Source organism: Mirounga angustirostris, unplaced genomic scaffold (assembly GCF_029215605.1).
Source record: "Mirounga angustirostris isolate CCGP_5_RB_7025 unplaced genomic scaffold, mMirAng1.0.hap1 SCAF_1, whole genome shotgun sequence".
In the NCBI taxonomy this organism is placed as follows: domain Eukaryota; kingdom Metazoa; phylum Chordata; class Mammalia; order Carnivora; family Phocidae; genus Mirounga; species Mirounga angustirostris.
This window is the reverse complement of record NW_026991709.1, coordinates 20,364,835-20,384,052: the sequence shown is the minus strand read 5'-3', so window position 1 is coordinate 20,384,052 and position 19,218 is coordinate 20,364,835. Positions and strand designations below refer to the sequence as shown.

Sequence of the window (19,218 nt, the reverse complement as noted above, 5' to 3'; positions counted from 1 at the left end):
TAAAATAAAGCAAAAAATAAATCTAAAATTGTATAATTTTCTTTCTGTTGAATAAACCTTTCTTTTGAAAGAAAGATGATGAAGATTTTTATGCTTAAAGATAAGCATAAATGGTCAAAAAAGAAAAAAAGAAAATCACCTGGTCATGTTTCAAAATATTGATGAAAAAAGTATAATTTGATATGCTCTAAATTCTCTACAAAAGGTATTTATTAAAAGAATTTATTTTTATGATCAGATTTCATGAATTGTTGACCAAATGTTTACTTTAATTATATAAGGTAAGGGGCTCTTTAATGTATTTTACCCTCGTTGTAGACATATGTTGATTTAGCAAATTCCTATTTTCCCATTTTTGGCTCTGTGCTCTGAGTAAGCCACACATGAAACACATGGTTAAGTAGTTGTTTTACTTAAAATTCCTTGGGTGCAAGTGTCAGAAATCCTTCTGAAAGGTAAATGATTTTTTTATATCTATTTGTCTTTATCACCTTTCCTCAAGACTTTCCTTGTGGATTAAACTTGTAATGAATTGAGTTAAATTCAATACATTAGTGCCTTTGTAGGGATAGTCATTTTGGAAAACCTCTCTGAATAAAATTCCTCTCTTCCCATCAGCATCTTGCTTATAAAAATGATGTCATTGGATAAATCCTAAAAAAAAAAAAAAATCAGCATTTTTCAATAATTGGACAGAAGGACCTCAGGTCATCTGTGAAATGGAATTCAAGCAAATTACAAGGTCAAGATTCAATCAGGATCATTAATATTCTGATAATGATGGAAGCTCTGAGTGACCTATACCATAATATTTATTGATCAAGAATCTGATCCCTATGGTCCTTAAATTTTCAAGATTTAAAGTTATACTGTATATGAAAGACATATTCTAAGGAGATAATATATTAATATATCCTAAGAGATAATATATCTTTGTAGTAAACTTTAAGTCATTTTTTCTCAAAGTGCAAAAATAAATAAAAATTCAACTGTTTAAATTTTTTTCCAGAATATACTACATATATTTTTAAAACCATCTTCCAGCTATTTACTGGCTCTGGTTATATAACTTCAAGGTGAATGTAATTATAGATTATTATATATGTCACTGATAACATCCAGTCTCTTATATTCTTCACTTTTGTAGGATTCCTTATTGTCAATCAGCCAGAGCAATGTCAACATGTGAGTCAGGCCTTTATTCTCTGAGGAAAACAATGGTCATGTTCACTTTTTCCACAGTTTCCCTGAAGATATACTCAATAGCAAACCAAATACATAAATGTTATTGCCAGTAGTGAATTAATTTGGAGGAAGTTTATCCCTATGTCAAGGAAACTACTCTTTTATTTACCTTGTCCATTTCAGTAACTATAAATCACAGGATTAATTTCCTACTCCACAACATGATACACACAAATCTTTAAACTTGGATCCAACTAACTTTCACAATCTCAATCTATTTCTGATCTCAAACTCTGTCTTCTCCATTAAGATGGAACTCCCTAATCCCATTGTCTTTGTAAGGGACCCTCTCATCCCTATGCTCCTGTTATTCCCTCTACCTGAAGTATCCTTCCTCTCTCCTCTGCCAAGCTTCTCCCCAAAGTTTATATAGTTCATGTTTCCTACTCAGTTTTCCTGACAAAGTTTTGCAAATTCAGCCCCTCCCTTCTACTCCTACAACATTCTGTCCAAGCCTTATATTGCTTTTGTTTGTTTATGGGTCTGACTAGGTAGCTGCTATGGACAGAATTGTGTCCCTAAGATTCAGGTGTTGAATCTTTAAATCCCAACAGATAGTATTTGGAGATAAGAACTTTGGGAGATAATTGGGGATAATTATAGTATATGTTTTTCTTGCTTTTGTCATCTGGTCTTAATTCAGTGTACCTATCCAACTTTACACATTCTCATCCTGCGTGATCCTACCACTTTCTACATTTAAACCACAGTAAAACTCTCATATGCAGTTTTTCCCTTGGTATCATTTGAACTGTTTGCCACAGAGAAAGCAGTGAATTCAAGAATTATGTGTTATATTTGGTTCTAAAGGAGTCATTTTATCGATCCAAAATATGCTGTTATTGATTTATGTTTTTAGTTTTTACTTAATTCCAATTAGTTAACATACAGTGTAATATTAGTTTCAGGTGTACAATATATTGATTCAACAGTTCCATACAACACCTGGTGCTCATCACAACAGGTGCACTCCTTAATCCTCATCACTTATTTCACCTATCCCCCCACCTACCTCCCCTCTGGTAACCATCAATTTGTTATCTATAGTTAAGAGTCTGATTTTTGATTTGTCTTTCTCTTTTTTTTCCCCCTTTGCTTGTTTGTTTAGCTTCTTTTTTTTTTCTTAAATTCCACGAGTGAAATCTTATGGTATTTGTCTATAACTGACTTATTTCACTTAGCATAAAATTCTCTATCTTCATTTGCAACAACATGGAGGAAGCTAGAGAGTGTTAAGTGAATTAAGTCAGAGATTTATCTTTTGATTACGACAAAATTTAAAACACATAATTGCAAATCTAAAAGTTACTCAATAATGAAAATCTGATCCATTTTAGAAATTCTACAATACTTTGTGTAATTTAGATAATTTAATATAGTCTTATAAAATCAACAAGTATTATATTCATTTTACAATTGTAGAAATCAAGACTCAAAAACAAATAAATCAACAATATCACATATATATAATCAGAAAGGCAGGTTTCATATTCAATCCTGTTTCCAAATATATGTGATCTTAATATGTTTCAGTTGCTCCACTTATGTAATAATATATGCCCAATTACATTTTCTTTTTTTAACACTCTAATAATTATGCCACATTATTGTAAAGAAATCACCCAAAATTTGGAAAGATACCTCCTAAAGATACAATATAGAGCCCAGTAATAGACTCACAGAAATATAGTTAACTGATTTTTAATGAAGGCACAAATGCAATTCATGCAAAGATGATAGTCTTTCCACTGAATGGTGCTGGAACAATTGTATATCCTTATGCAAAATAATGAAACTGGAAGCAGACCTTAAAACTTATGTGAAAATGAATTCAACATCATCTTCGATGGTGGGTCAGTCTATCTATCATCTATCTATCTGTCATCTATCATCTATCTATCTATCATTTATTAATCTATCATCTATTCTGACATTCAATAACTTGTCAATGGCAGAGTCCAAATAAATACCTGACCAACTTGCCTTAATATGGGGCAAATTTCATGGGCCATTCCAGCTCCTTGGGATCAGCTGAAACTTCTGCATTGCAGTTCAGCTTCTCCCTCTCAGTGCCTCTATCACTCCTTTTCAGGGATTATTCCTAAGAGCCCTCGCAATTAAACACCTGTCACTCAAATCTGCTTCAAAATCTTTTTTCCCAGGAATGTGATCTAAGATTAACTAAAGAAAAGACCTTAGAAAAATGAGACTAGGTTTTTGAAAATCGTGCTACTTTACAAAATGTCATAAATAGTAAAACAGTGAAGAATTTGGAAAGGAGGACATCAAAAATACTGAAATTAGGAAGAAAATGATTGTTTATCAAGAATCTGAGATAATCTCCCTGTATGATTTTTTGAGTTAATCCGTATATTCACTCTTTCAATAGCCAAGGAATGCAACAGGATTTTGTTTATATTATTCTTTCAGTGTAATAACACTTCAACATATTTTGTTTTCTTTTTTTAAAGATTTTATTTATTTATTTGTCAGAGAAAGAGAGAAGCAGGCAGAGGGAGAAGCAGGCTCCTCACTGAGCAAGGAGCCCGATGCGGGACTCATTCCCGGTACCCATGGATCATGACACAAGCTGAAGGCAGACGCTTAACCAACTGAGCCACCCAGGCATTCCATTTCAACATATTTCCTAAGGCTGAATTACAGTGCTGTAATCTGAGTTAGGATGTTGATTGGGCAGCATACAGCAAAAATGAGAAATAGGAGTGTCAAGATAGAAGATAATTATAATGAATGATTCTTCACCTGAATTTATTAATTTTCAATATAATCAATTTACCATTTTGTTTTTCAATAAGTAATAATTAAATATCTCAACCTCTTTTTTACTTTAAATTATCACATTTTCCTTGTTGGGATTTTTGGCTTCTAATCCATTTTTTTTTGCCTGGAAAATTAGTAGGAATGTAAAGTACCATATTTTGTAAATGTCACTGCATAACTGCATATTTTGCCACAAAATAATGTAGTTTTTATTTTTTATTTTTTTGTTTTTGCATCTAATATCCCCCTCTTTTGTAGATTCATCTGTATTTCTACCCTAGTGTTTTTACACAGACCCTTGGTAAATTTTATACCCGCAAAGGTTTTAATTTAGTTTTATTTTTGTTTCACTCTCAGACTACTGTTTGCCATTTTTCATATAGTTATGAAATCCATTCTTTTTAAATCAATTGACACTGACTCATATTAAAATCAATTCTTACCTTTGTTAGTAGATTTTACACAAAATTTGACCTAAATATTATTAAGGTAATTTGAAGCTATGAATCAAATTTATAAAGGAAGTATTGAATATATATGATGAATATATTTTACTGGATATTTGAAGATACATTGGGATTTAGATAAAAATGAGAAGACTATTAAAAATGTCTAACTTAAGAAAAGGAATCATATTCTGGCAAATAACAGCTGCTAAATTTTCTTGGAATATAGAAACTGCTATGGGAAAAGCTAATATTTGTCTTCCTTCATTAGGGAGACTAGGAAACATGTCCACAGCAGGTTCATGTGGCCAAGGAGAAGATTCTATTTGATGACTGTGGTGTGACTGTGTAGGAAAAACAAAAATGGAGTTCAAGGTCACTCAGCTCACCTTTTCTTTCTTTCTTTTATTCCTTTCTAGTCCAACTGACATATGTTGAGAGTGGGATTCCTGTGTCTTCATGATAGTTAATGAACAGACAGGAGGAGAAAAGCAAAAACAGAACATTGTGAAGATTAATTCCAGGGACTTTCTTGAAGTGGGAAAAGCATATTTCTGAATGTGTTACTAAGGAAATAGAAAGTTGTTTTAAAACAGGTTGAGTCTTTGTTGCAATATTCCCAAGTAAAGAAGTGTTACACCCCTAGAACTGTTTTAGTCAGTCTTGATTTTAGCACAGGACAGGTACTCTTTCTCCAGAAATAGTAGCATTTGGAGTCTTTCTTATAATTTTTATTTAATTAAATTAATAACTTATTTACTTTTAGAAAGAGAGTTGGGAGGAGGGTGGAGGGAGAAGGAGAGAGAGAATCTCAAGCAGACTCCCCACTTAGCATGGAGCCCAAGATGGGGCTCAATCTCACAACCCTGAGATCATGAACTGAGCCAAAACCAAGAGTTGGACACTCAACCGACTGAGCCACCCAGGTGCCCCAAGGAGTTTTTCTTATAATTAAATAGATATTTCTGGAAAATTTTTTTTTTTTTTTTTTAAAGATTTTTTATTTATTTATTTGACAGAGAGAGACACAGCGAGAGAGGGAACAGAAGCAGGGGGAGTAGGAGAGGGAGAAGCAGGCTTCCCGTCGAGCAGGGAGCCCGATGCGGGGCTCGATCCCAGGACCCTGGGATCATGACCCGAGCCGAAGGCAGACGCTTAACGACCGAGCCACCCAGGCGCCCCTGGAAAATTTTTTATAATGAATTCCAATGGATAGACCAGTGGAGTGTGTGCATATGTGTGTGTGTACATGTATAGGAATATATGTTCATACATATCCATGAACTAAAGAAGGAGAACAAATTTCATTTCAGTGATGTTTTACCACTTGGAAATCATTCCAAATTCTACTTTTCACATAGGGATAGTAAAAATGCTAATGTATACAAATTTTCACAAAAGCAAAACAAATCATTAATGAGAAAACCTGTGACCCTGCCATTCTGATATTTTTTTCTCTAAACAATTTTTGTTTTTTGGAGAATGCATGTTATTTTATGCACAGGTTTCTAAGACTGAAAATGGCTTCAGAAGCCATCTTACTCAATGCCCACCTAATACTAGTTTTTATGCCAGTGTGTCTAACCCAGAAAGAAAAATCAGCCCTATCTAAAATCCCTCATTCTACGTGGTGATGATTGAAAACATATTCATACCCGTTGGTATTTTGTACAAAACAAGAAAGTATTCTCTTGTTTTTTTTCCACATCTTAGACATTATTTAGATTACCACTGTTACAAATACACCCTGAAATCTAACCCAACAAATGTTAATTCTCACTCTTTTAAAGTCCAAAGCTAATAAGTTGGCTGCTCTCTGGGGCAATTTTATGCTTGTTGTGACTCAGAAATTTAGGCTGCCTCTATTCTACAGTAACTTCATCTCTACTTGAGGGCAGTGGTGATGGAAAACACAGTGTGAATTTCCACTTGCTTCTAAATCCCTCCTACCAAAAGTGATACATTTCACTTCCCTCACACAGTCAGTTAACTAGTTTGGTCACATGGCTCCAATCTAAGTTCCTGGAAAGCTGGAAGGTTTTCCAAAATCCCAAGGAAGAGAGGAGAGCCTAATATAATGAGCACAAGTAGTTACTACTACACTGTATCCTACCTGTGTGATCCTGAGTGTTCATGTCCATCAGTCTCTCAACATTCTAGTTTTCTCATCTTAAAATTTGGGATAATAAAGCTGGCCTCACAGTTACACCTGAGGCTTGCACAACACGGGTTTGAACTGCACAGATCCACTTACATGTGGATTTTTAAATATGAATACAGTATAGTACCTTATTTTGTTTATTTTTTGTTAAAGATTTTTTCTTTATTTGAGAGAGAGAGAAAGAGAGAGAAAGAGAAAGTGCACGAGCAGAGGGAGGGGCAGGCAGAGGGAGAAGCAAGCTTCCCGCTGAGCAGGGAGCCTGATGTGGTACTCGATCCCAGGACCCTGGGATCGTGACCCGAGTGGAAAGCAGACAGTCAACGGACTGAGCCATCCAGGTGTCCCTACAGTTAGTATTTTAAACACATTTTCTCTTCTTTATGATTTTCTTAATATTTTTTTCTCTAGCTTACCTTATTGTAAGAATACAGTACATAGGGGTGCCTGGGTGGCTCAGTTGGTTAAGTGTCCAACTTTTGGTTTCAGCTCAGGCCATGATCTCAAGGTTGTGGGATTGAGCCCCGCATAAGGCTCTGTACTCAGCATGGAGTCTGCTTGTCCTTCCCCCTCTGCTCTTCCCCTTGCTCATTCTCTCTCTCTCTCTCTCTAAAATAAATAAATAAAATATTTAAAAATGAAAGAATACAGTATGTAATACAAATAACATAAAAATATGTATTAATTGTTTATGTTATCACTAAGGTCTGGTCAAGAGTAGGCTATTTGTGGTTAAGATTTTGAGGAGTCAAAAGTTATACATGATTTTCAATTGTTCGGGGGTTGGCACTCCTAAGCCCTGCATTATTCAAGGGTCAACTGTACTGTGAAGATTAAATAGGATTATTTATGAGTCTCACGTAACACCTAGACTAAAAACCTGTAAAAGATTAAAAAAAAAAAAAAATGCTAGTTCTTTCTTGTTAAAGAAAAGGGCTCATAATTATCTTCTCTCAATAATGAGTTATTTCTTTGGGATATATGTTTAAATGCATTTACTGGAAATTTTCAACTTTCAATTTCACATGGTGCTGTATTTGCAAATCTTCCAAATAGAAAGGGAGGATCACTCAGGGAAAAGGGAAATATATTAAATATAATGAGTCTTTTTAGAATATTTAACTATTTTGATAGTTAGAATTTTTAACTATTTTGCCATGTTAAATTTACTTGGTAAATGAATTAAAGATAGAATGGATATAAAAGTTTAAAAATACAAAAGTTCAATCTATTGTCTTATAGAATAAATATTTTATTTTTAATTCCATTTAGTATTAAGAAATTCTAAAAACCTGAAACATCCCTTATTTAGAAACATGAATGATATTAGTAGTGGTGTGGGCAATTTTGGAGGCAAGTAAATTGCATCAAATATGAATACTAAAGTAAATATTAGAAAGAAAATCTGTTTATAGCTGCAGAGAAAGTTACAACTATTTACAAGAACATTTAAAGTATTCATTCTTATTTTACAGATTGTGCAGACTTCCCTTATTCATTATTTTTGAAATTACTTGATTTTACTCTTATGATTGGAAAATTATTGTGTATATTTTAATTTAACTAATTTTTTTCAATATAGTATTTATTATAATAGGGTTGCCTGATTAATGTCCCTATTCAGTTAACAGTTTATATCAGGTTACATTTGTTTTCTCCCATGACCATGCTAAAAAGATAAAAATGTAAAAATATAACCTTAATTTGTGAGACCAAGGTCTTTTGAACAATGTTGTTCCTGATTTAGACACAGTAGAGGCTGGAAGACTTTTATCCAACACGTCAAGGATTCTGATCAGCATTCAGTTTGAATGCAGAATCAGTGTTGAGGCCAATATATATATCTCCTCCAAATGGAGAAAGCAGTTCAGAGAGAAGGGGATGACACTGGATTCCTCAGATTTTCCTTTTCCAGCTTCCCCATTTTTATCCCAATCACCCCTCTCCATGACACCACACCCCCTTTTCTTCTATAGTTTTCCTCTGTTCCCCTTTCACTGTAAAATTTCCATGCTGTATTTATCGTACTTAGATAGAATAGATATGGTTCTACTCCTAGTTTGGACATAAGTATTGCAAATTCCAAAATGCTCTCCTTTGTTATTAAATAAATTCAACCACTTTCTTGAACTAAGACATACTGAGCTAAGGCAGGGTAAAGGAGAAGCAAAATCCAATAATGAAAGATTGACTTTTCACTGTAGTATTCCATCTGCAGTGATCCAAATTTCTCATATATACTGTGTATGTCTTTGGTCAAAGTAAGTATTTCCAATTCTCCAACAAAAATCTCACAATGTCTTTGTATTTATTTTGAAAAAGAATGCTCTTTACTGAAACAATAGAGTTCCCAACCTAAAACTGGGCATCTGAATTTCATAACACCTAGCAAATACAAGTTTAATATGACATATTTTTCTTTCCCAAAACTAAAAGCCTATTTCTCCTTGTCTGAGTTAGGCATAAAAAATTAGCATCTGATATGACATTTTAGCTAATTTTTGTGGATGTATGTCTATCTTTTATTAACCCTTTCAAGTCAGTTTGACCCCTAATTGCACCAAATTTTTCTTCCCTATCACAGAATATAAGAAATAATCCTTAACAAGATTCACTGACATCACATATTCTTTGAAAAAACAATTAGTATTACTATCATTCTTGTGCTACTCCTAGATAACATTAAGAAAAATTTTTGGTTAACTAACAATTAAAATTAGAGGTACAATCATGTAATTTGAAGAAGTCTCCAATATATGTATATATATATATTTTTTTCTTTTTTAGTTGTGTGAGATTTTAAGATCTAATTAGTTTCTCAAAATGTATCTTTACTGATGGCAAAACAAAGAAGAAATCAACAATTGTATAATAGAGTGAACATTGTTTTCTTTATAATGGGTATTGGCAATATTCAGTGGAAACTTTTAGTTCAATATTAGGTTTCAAATCTGTGTGGTCTGTTTCCAGAAAAAAAGATACTCATTAGCATTTAATCAAGAGAGTCTTGGGCTTTCTCCATGCTCCCAGAAACTGTCAAGTTACTTTATTTAAATGATGAATAAGGTCATAAAGAAAAAAAATATAGACTCTTCATAGTTAGATAATATCAAATTTAAAACAGAGCATTAACCTGTATAGTCAGTCTCTGTGAAAAAGCATATAACCCTGTCAAATTTTAGTACCATTTTAACACTCATTTCAAAGTGAGAAATACAGGTAGTACAGTTAAAGAATGCAAGGTTTAAATCATTCAATGCAGAAACCTACATAGAAACAAGGAATGCTGATTAATTTATAGTATCTACTCTTTAACCATATAAAATTTTTGATCATTAAATAGAAACATAAAAGCTTATGGTTTGGATATAAGCCTGGGCCCAACTATGTACTTCCTCTCATGCTCAAAGTCTCATTAAATGACAGAACTCCTAATCCCATAGAAATTGCATACAGCATATATTGAACTGTATGGTGTTCTACATCATTTGTCTCTTTTCTTTTCTGTTGGATCTTTATCACTTCTTGCCTGGTCATTTGGAGGGGCCTCCAACTGGTTCATGGCCTCAATCCATTTGTGTATTGGCTCCTAGAATCACCTATCTGAAAAATCATATCAAACCATGCGTTTTCTGTGCTGTATGTCTTTCTCTGGGTCCTTACCTTTTAGAATATAGTCTAAGTACCATAATACAAAGAGCTACACCATCAAACTGTCCAAATTACCTATATCATAGGATATCCCCCTTTTGGTCATTTCTTCCCTTGTATTGTATGCTTTAAAGACCCTGAATGACTTGCTATTTCCTGACTATATCCAGACAGCTACTTCTATTCCCCATGATTTTTTAAGCTCCCCCTGCCCCTACTCTGTTGTGACACTCTCCTTGCCCCATTCACTAGGTTTCTCACTTGACTTTTCCTTTAATATTTAGTTCAAGTCTTAACTAGTTCAGGTAGCTCCTCATGATTTGTGCTTCCCCAACTGGGATAACTTACCCCTTCTAAATATTTTTGAAGTGTCATGTGTACTTATTATTGTTTACTACAGTTGGCATTTGTCTTAGAATTATCTTTCTGTGTTCTGCTTTAAAAGTAGGTTGATAGCTCCTTAAGGTCTATGACTCAATTATCTCATTCTTAATTATCTTATTCTGGTATTAATGAACACCACTACAAAAACATCCTTGATAACCTGGATCCCAACCTATGACATATGAAAAAAGATGTTCTTAAGCTTTCAGCTTTAATATTCATTCAAATGGGCACTCCTTTTGGGATGCCTGAGTGGCTCAGTTGGTTAAGCGTCAGACTCTTGGTTTCAGCTCAGATCATGATCTCAGAGTCATGGGATTGAGCCCAGAGTTGGGCTCTATGCTGGGCAGGAAGCCTGCTTAAGATTCTCTCTCTCCCTCTCTCTCTTTCCCTCCCCTCATGCTTGGGCATGCACATTCTCTCTAAATACATAAGTAAACAAACAAACAAACATACAGACACTCCTTTTATCACAGGAAAGTATATTCTCAAAATGTAGTTTTCTAAATATAGGAAACATTAAGTGGCATATTTAATGCAGATGAAGTTCAACACAAAAGGCTTTTTTTTTTTTCTCCCAGCATGTGGTGTCATTGTTTTTTTGTTTTTTGTTTTTTTTTAATTTATTTAGTCATTTGAGAGAGTGAGAATGAGAGAGAGTACATGAGAGGGGGCAGGGTCAGAGGGAGAAGCAGGCTCCTCGCCGAGCAGGGACCCCGATGCAGGACTCGATCCCGGGACTCCAGGATCATGACCTGAGCCGAAGGCAGTTGCTTAACCAACTGAGCCACCCAGGCGCCCGTGGCATCATTGTTAAGAAAGTTTTTTCTCTGAGCCGGTGTTTCCATGTCTCAGCCTGCAGGATGTCATTTAAAACCAAGACACACCAGGATATTTTCCGTGGAAGCAGAAATTAACCCCTAGCAACCCCATACTTGGTTCACATCTGATACAACCTCCATCAGAGACAGCAATTGAGGCAAATTACTCTTGTAAAAGACAAATAAAATAAGAGCAGTTATCGTAATAGTCTTTTCCTGTATTACTGTAAATGTTCCCCTGTGACATGTATTTTATATTAATGTTAAAGTAAATAGCCACATCTAATTAACTTCTTTCCAAATCATATTTCTACCTTTTAAGTGACTATACTATAATAAACTTTATTTTAGAATGGTTAAATATTTTAAGAATGATATCCATGCTTCCCACTTACCTACCTTCTCCTCTTCCCAGGTGTTTTCTATACTTGCATTTGTCCAAGTCTCAGGAAATATTTCAGTGACTTGGAAAAAGACTTTAATGACTTGGGCTGGTGAAGAATACTTCTCCATTGTTTCTGGTGCAGCCAGGGAAGCTGAAGTCTTGAGAGACAAAGGGCTTGAAAGTACCTCCATGGGCATCATTCCATTCAAATGCTTTGGGCTTGCAAATACTAAAGGCAACCACAGATTTTCCCCACCTAAATTTTTTCCTCACTCTCTTCTGGAGTTATCCAGTGATCCAACATTTTTGAGACTCTTAGGATATGAAGAATTAAACTTTTGTAGACTCACCATTTAATGTAAGTATATTCTACATATATATGTGTCATAATATCTATGTTATACATTATTTTTTATTTGTTAGGATGGCTAATTAACTACTAAAACAGATGATAACATTAATATATGAGAATTATCTACAGAGAAGGGAAAACTACGTTTCCTTATAATATCCTCCTACTGTAGTTATCCTCCGTGCAAAACACATAGTTTTTCTATAGTGAGCAACATTCCATCCTCTTTCCATCTAGAAAAGCCTTTAAGTTAAAGCTCACATTGGCATAGTTGTCTTTAATATAGTGAACGACTCCATGGAAAAATCAGCTGACACTGAAATTATTTTAAGGGCTAGGTTTTCCTCCATGCAAAACTGTGCTCTCTGACACAGAAATCACCTCCTGTGGGCTGTAGAGCTTTGTTGTTGTTGTTGTTGTTGTTGTTGTTCAAGTCTAAAGATTAGAAACATGGATATTTATTGCATTTAAGGACCTGAGAGTTTCAGAGAGGCAATTTCTGAAAGCTGGCTAAAAAAGGACCTCATTCTCCTTCAAGTTTATTGTCAACACAATGCTGTGCTGGCTCTCCAAGATGCATGATGTGGTTCAAGTCTTTCTGTACGGGCTTCAGGGGCGTGTCTCTCAATAAAAAATTGTGCTTGAATGGCTGACTTTATTTGTTTCCAAAACATTGCCCCTTTTATAATTCACCCAAGTAGGAAAACACTGCTGAAAACATTGCAAAATATTTATAATTTGGAATAGTAAATATCACTTTCTGTGCTTTGATAGTTTGGAATGAGTCAAAAATTTAAAGTCTTGAAAGAGGTAGATTGGAATCTATTAGATAAAAGTTCTATATTTCTAATTCCCTGAGTTGCCAGTTTGTAGGTTACACTGAACCAGTTCAAAGTATGCTCTGTAGAATAGTGATGATATATAAAATGATTACTACCAATAAGAAGGAAGTACAAAAACTGAGATTAAACATTTAGAATATTTTACAGAAATTTGACAAATTATATGTCTAATATATCTAATAATTTAAAATCTGTATTTGTATTTTGTAATCCTCTTTTTTGTTTTCAATTTTTATAATTCATTTTTCATTGTATTTTACTAAAGTTTAAGTTTGAAAAAAAATTGACTCTTCACCACAGATAGTTTGAGAAGCACTAAATTCCAGAACAAAAATTCCAGAATTTTTTTCAAAAATTTTAAATATTATACAAAGACTTCATTTTTGAAGAAGTTAGGGGCACCTGGGTGGCTCAGTTGGTTAAGTGCCTGCTTTTGGCTCAGGTCATGATCCCAGGGTCCTGGGATCAAACCCCACATTGGGCTCCCTGCTCAGCAGACAGTCTACTTCTCTCTCTCTCCCTCTGCTGCTCCCCCTGCTTCTGTGCTCACACTCTCTCTCTCTCTCTGTCAAATAAATAAATAAAATCTTAAAAAAAAAAAAGGAAAAAGAGAAAGTTAAATGTAGAGATGCTCCGATTAAAGTGTTGGTAAAGGGAAAACAAAGCTCCTCTCTTCCCGCTAAGGCAGAAACAGGAGGCTACAGGGAACAGGGAAGTAACATCAAAACCAAAGAGCATTAAACAGAACAAAGTATGAAAAATGTTTGAAAATTGCAGTGATAGTAAATTATATTTCATGATTATAGACAAAATTGTAAATATAATTTAAAATTTAAAAATTAAAGAAAGATTAAAAATATTTTAAAATGATTAAAGAATACCCTTGATCAATTGGGCTTAACATATGCACTGTTCCTAGGTGTTGGACATCCAGTGAATAAAACACATCCCCTTGCTCTCCAATCCTGCCCCTCAATGTTGTTCATGCCCTAATCTCTGGAGCTTGTGAATGTTACATTTAATGGCAAGAGAGACTTGACAGGTATAATTATGGTTATGGGCCTTAAAATAGGGAGATTTTCCTAGATTTTAAGGGTGGGCTTAATCTGATCACAGGAGCCTTTCAACTCGAAGAACTTTCTCCAACTAGAGTCAGGAAAGATGTGGCAAAGGGAAATTTAGAGATACTCCAAGCATGAGAAGGGCCCAACCACCACTGCAGGAAGGAGCCACATGAAAAGCATGAGAAGTGTTATAGACTGAATGTGTCTCCTCAAATTCTTTGTTGAATTCCTAACCCACCATGAACAGGATTAGGGCCCTTATAAAAGAGGTCCCAGAGAGCTCTCTTGCCCTCTTTTTGCCTTGTGAGAACACATTGTGAACATGGTTATGTGTAAGTGAGAAAGCAGGCCCTCACCAGACACTGAATCACCTGGCATCTTGATCTTGGAGTTCTAGCCTCCAGAAATGGAGAAATAAATGTTTATTGTTTAAACTATTCAGACTATATATTTTTGTTAGAGTAGCCCAACTGACTAAAACAAAGCAAAAACATGTAACCCCTAAAGAGGAAAGGTGCCCTCAGTGACAGCAATAAAGGGAACAGGAACTTCAGTCCTATTACAGCAGGGAACTGAATTTGGTCATCTACCAGAATGTGCTTGGAAGTAGATTCACTCTCAGAACCTCCAGGAAGTAATGCCGTCGTGTTGACACTGTGGTATTCACCTTGCAGATTCTAAACACAAGACCCAGTTGAACCATGTTGCGCCAGGACTTCTGACCTATAGACTTATTGAACTAGAAGGTAATAAATGTGTGTTGTTTTAAGTTAGTAGATTTGAGGTAATTTGTTATAGCAGCAATGGAAAATAATATATTTTTACCCAAAAGAAAGTGTTTATTATTGGATCATTATGGACCTAACACCTTCCCTGAAAACAAGGTCAACGTGTCTACCTTACTCACTGAATAGTACTCTAGTTTCTGAATTTTAACTAATGCATTACTTTTAAAATATTCCAATTTACTATGTTTTCTTTTATTCAAAATCAGCATACATATAATATGTTCCACATCAATACAATATCCATAATTGTGCCATATGAATAATTTCATTTTTAAATTTTTACTAGAATTATGCCTACATTTTATTCCTTGTATTAAGAACTTAGTTTATACCAGGCTTCATAAACTTACCTCACCACATCTAAGGAGGTATGAGATTTTAATAGCACTGAAGGAAATCGAGTCTGGAAAGTTACAGAAAAATCCAGCCTGAAACTCTGGTCAACATAATGTAAGACAGACACTTATGACTTTCATCTGCTTTTTCTCTGACTGGAGAAGTCTAGTTTTATTCTCTGTAGTATGCCTATTAATCTAGAGAAGGGAATAAAAGGAGAATGATTTCAGAAGTTATTAAAACGAGTTCAGTTACATTATTTTTTCTTCCTGTGACTTCTCAGACAGCAACTTCCTTCCTCCATTGCTGCTGCTACTGGGCTCACCAATTAATTTATGCAGTAGAATCAATAAAAAGACACATATTCAGAATGTTTAGATATACTCAGCTAGAAGATTTAAACAAACATTCATATCTTTGTAAGCAAAATGACAACAAAGAGTAAACAATCTCTATATTCATTGAAAAATGCTTACCATTTTACTAAATGGCAGAGGTAAATTTTATGTGTTTCATGAAGGTCAATAATCACAAAATTAATCCACCTGGTTGGTTTGTTATATTCTGGGAATCTTCTCTTATATTCAAGTAGGCACTTCTTATCTTGTTGTTATGGGGTTTGAGAGTCATAGAATCATGGAGGCTGCAGGGTAGAAATTCTAATTACTTGTGTTAGAATACAAATTGCTCCAAAAGTTACTGGTGTGAGATTTCAACTATTTGTTTTGTGCAGGGTCCTTGAATAAGAAATTCAGGCATTGTATGGTAGGGATGGTTTTGCTGTACCTCAAGAAGCTTTTGGCCTCAGGTGGAAGATTTGAAGATTGGATACTGAACTCATCAGAGAGTTTACTCACCGATATGTTGCTGTTGGTCTGATGGAACACTTACATGTGATATCTCCATGTGGTCTGGACTTCCTTTCAACATGATGCCTCAGTTCAAAGGGCATGTGTTCCAAAAAGGAAAAAAGAACCAGATGAAGGTTTTATCACTTTTCTTGACCTAGACTCGGAAGTCAGGCAGCATTACTTCTACCACTTCTGGTTGGTAGAGGCAGTTACAGTGGTCTAGTCAAGTTCAAGGAGAAGAAATATAAATTCTGCCTCTCCTTCTTGGAAGAATGTCAACATTACTTTATAAGAAGAATATGTGGAATAAATATATACTTGACCTGTGTTTTGACAGCACTATCTGGCATAGTAGGGAATCTACACACACAAGAGCGGTGCCTAAGACACAGTGAAGGGATTATTGAAGGCTTTTAATATATAGAAGGCATCCAGTAATAAAAAAGGACTAACAAAAACATCTTGAAAATTCATTAACATTGAAACACAGTCAGAAAAATATTTCCCCACACCTCTTTCTCATTATAACGTTGTTTGATGTGTCAACTTGGCTGGGCTTTCAGTCTCCATATTTCAAAACTTATATAGGTGTTAGTACTGTGAATGAATTTTGAGGATGTTATTAATGTCCATGACCAGTTGAGTTTAAGTAAGGGAAATTATCCTAGACAATCTGAGTGGGCTTACTTCACTCATTTGAAAAGCTTTAAGATCAGGACTGAGACATACCTGATGATGGAGATATTCTGCCCGTGGATAATGGCATCATCTTGTATCCAAGAGTTGCAGCCTGATCTTCCTGACAACCAGCTCTACAGGTTCCAACATGACCAGCAAGATCCTATAATAGGGCAAGTCAATTCCTTGTAATTAATCTCTTGATATATATCTCCTACTCATTCTGTTTCTCTGGTTGACTCTTGAATGAAACATTCATTAAAAGCATCTATTTCTATTCATGACATTAAAAATTGTGATATTGCAATCGATAATAAAAAAATATATTTGGTCTTCATCCAACTGTTCTGGCAAAAAGGTTCTAAAACCCTTAGAATTTCCTAAATTATGAGAATAAGAAAAGTTCCTTCTGTTATGCTAATGTGATGACTTTTGGAAAACACCTAAGGATGGAGGCTGGTTGCCAGGAGAACCAAGCATATGATTAGAGGGATGGAACTTTTAGTTCTACCTCCCTGACCTCCAGGGACAAGAGAGGGGCCACATTTTGAGTTCAATCACTAATGGCCAATGATTTAATCAACAGTGGCTATGTAATGAAGCCTCCATAAAAATCCAAAAAGACAAGTCTGTGAACAGTGGAGATCTGGGGGGACTGGTGCAATAGGAGAAGGCTTGGAAGCTGCATATCCTTTCCCCATGCTTTGCCCTCTGCATCTGTTAAAAAAAAAAAAAAAAAAAAAAATCCAAAATGGGTCACTTAGGTTAAGGCCCCACATCAACAAGCCAAAACTTACCACCTAACCTAAGTGCAATTTCAAATCCCCCAGGGATGTTACCTTTAACCAGTCACCATGAAATTGCCCGGTGAGCATGAGGAAAATTGCTGATAGTTCTCCTGAGGGGGGCAACCTTGCTGAAAATAATGCATTCTTTACTAGTAATTTCCTTTTTTCTTGTCCATATCTGAATCTGAAAATATTTCCTTTTCTGTGGCATGTCAGAGCTCTTTTCTATTTGCTAGATGGAATGCTGCCTGATTCATGAATTGTTCAATAAAGCCAATTTGATCTTTTAAATTACTTAAATTTTTGTTGTTTAACACATCTCTTCCATTTGGCTGTTCCTGTTATATATATCCTTTTATAATAAGCCAGTGATCTAGTAAGTGACATGTTTCTCTAAGTTTTAAAGCTGCTTTAGCAAATAATTAAACCCAAGGATGACATCATTGGAACCTTTGATCTATAGCCTATAGCCAGTTGCTCAGAAGCACAGGTGACAACCTAGACTTGCAATTAACATCTGGAGGGTGGTGTGGGCTCTCCTGTAGGACTGAACACTTAATCTGTGGGATCTGATAATATCTCCTAGCAATGGAGTTGAATTGTAGGGCACCCAGCTGATGTCACAGAATTCCTTCGTATGAGAATCCCACCCAGCTGGAATTGGGCGCAGAATTGTAGTTGGTGATCAGAATTTTAATATTTATTCCAGAGACTTTCAACTTAGTGAATAGCATTGTTACCAATTTCATACTAATACTTAGTAATTATAACTGAAGGGTCACAGAACATGCCACCCTAAAATATTGGCTTAAAGATTAAGTTGAAGACATTTGAGAAGAAGCAAATAAGGAAGGTTCTCTGCCTTCCCCTCTATTTGTCTAAAGGTGCATAAACTTACAAAGGTGTCCCTCCTTCCCACTCTACCAGGAAAGACAAAAATTAATCATTGAAGACAACTTTAGACCCTTATCAATTGACAAGGCACTGACTTAAATCTGCATAACCAACCTATTGTATACTGTGCTTTTTCAGGTCACCTCCCCATAACTAGCCTTCTTGACCCCTTTCTTTCTTTTATTTCTAGCTGAATATGGAATTCTAAGTCACCTTGGAGAGGTTTTAGTCATTTTCCTGTGGGTATCTCCCTTGTATGCATGAGGTATACATGTTAATAAGCTACTGTTGATTTTTCTCTTGTTAATCTGTCTTTTGTTACAGAGGTGCCGGCAGAAAACTCAGAATGGCAGATGGAAAATTATTTTTCCTCCTCTACAGAGCTAAACAGAATTAACCTGCTGTCTTCTGATTTTACCTATTCAGAATATATCATCTGTAACACTTGTCCCCAATACTGTAGGATCAAATTATCATGTTTGTTGAGTACCACCTAAGAACAATGTGCTATTGTTCAGGTTGAGGATAACTGCATCTAAGAATATAGAGTAAATTGAAAAGTACATGTTGTCTGCAAATTCCATAGTATAAAATATCACTGGCCTTCATAAGAGTCTCATTTTACTAAATTGTTGAAGTTTTAGGGAAAAAATAAACACCAAGGATTTTGAGCAATCAACTCTCTTAAGACTGAAGAACCCTGTGCTCTTCATTACCATCGTTGAACTTAGCAGCAATCTGAAGGTTAAATCTA

At 35.0% G+C, this 19,218-nt stretch overlaps 1 pseudogene; it reads right to left on the bottom strand.

The window, feature by feature from the left end:
- LOC129045435 (putative elongation factor 1-alpha-like 3) overlaps positions 1-19,218 on the bottom strand; it is a 121,602-nt pseudogene that overhangs the window by 55,414 nt on the left and 46,970 nt on the right.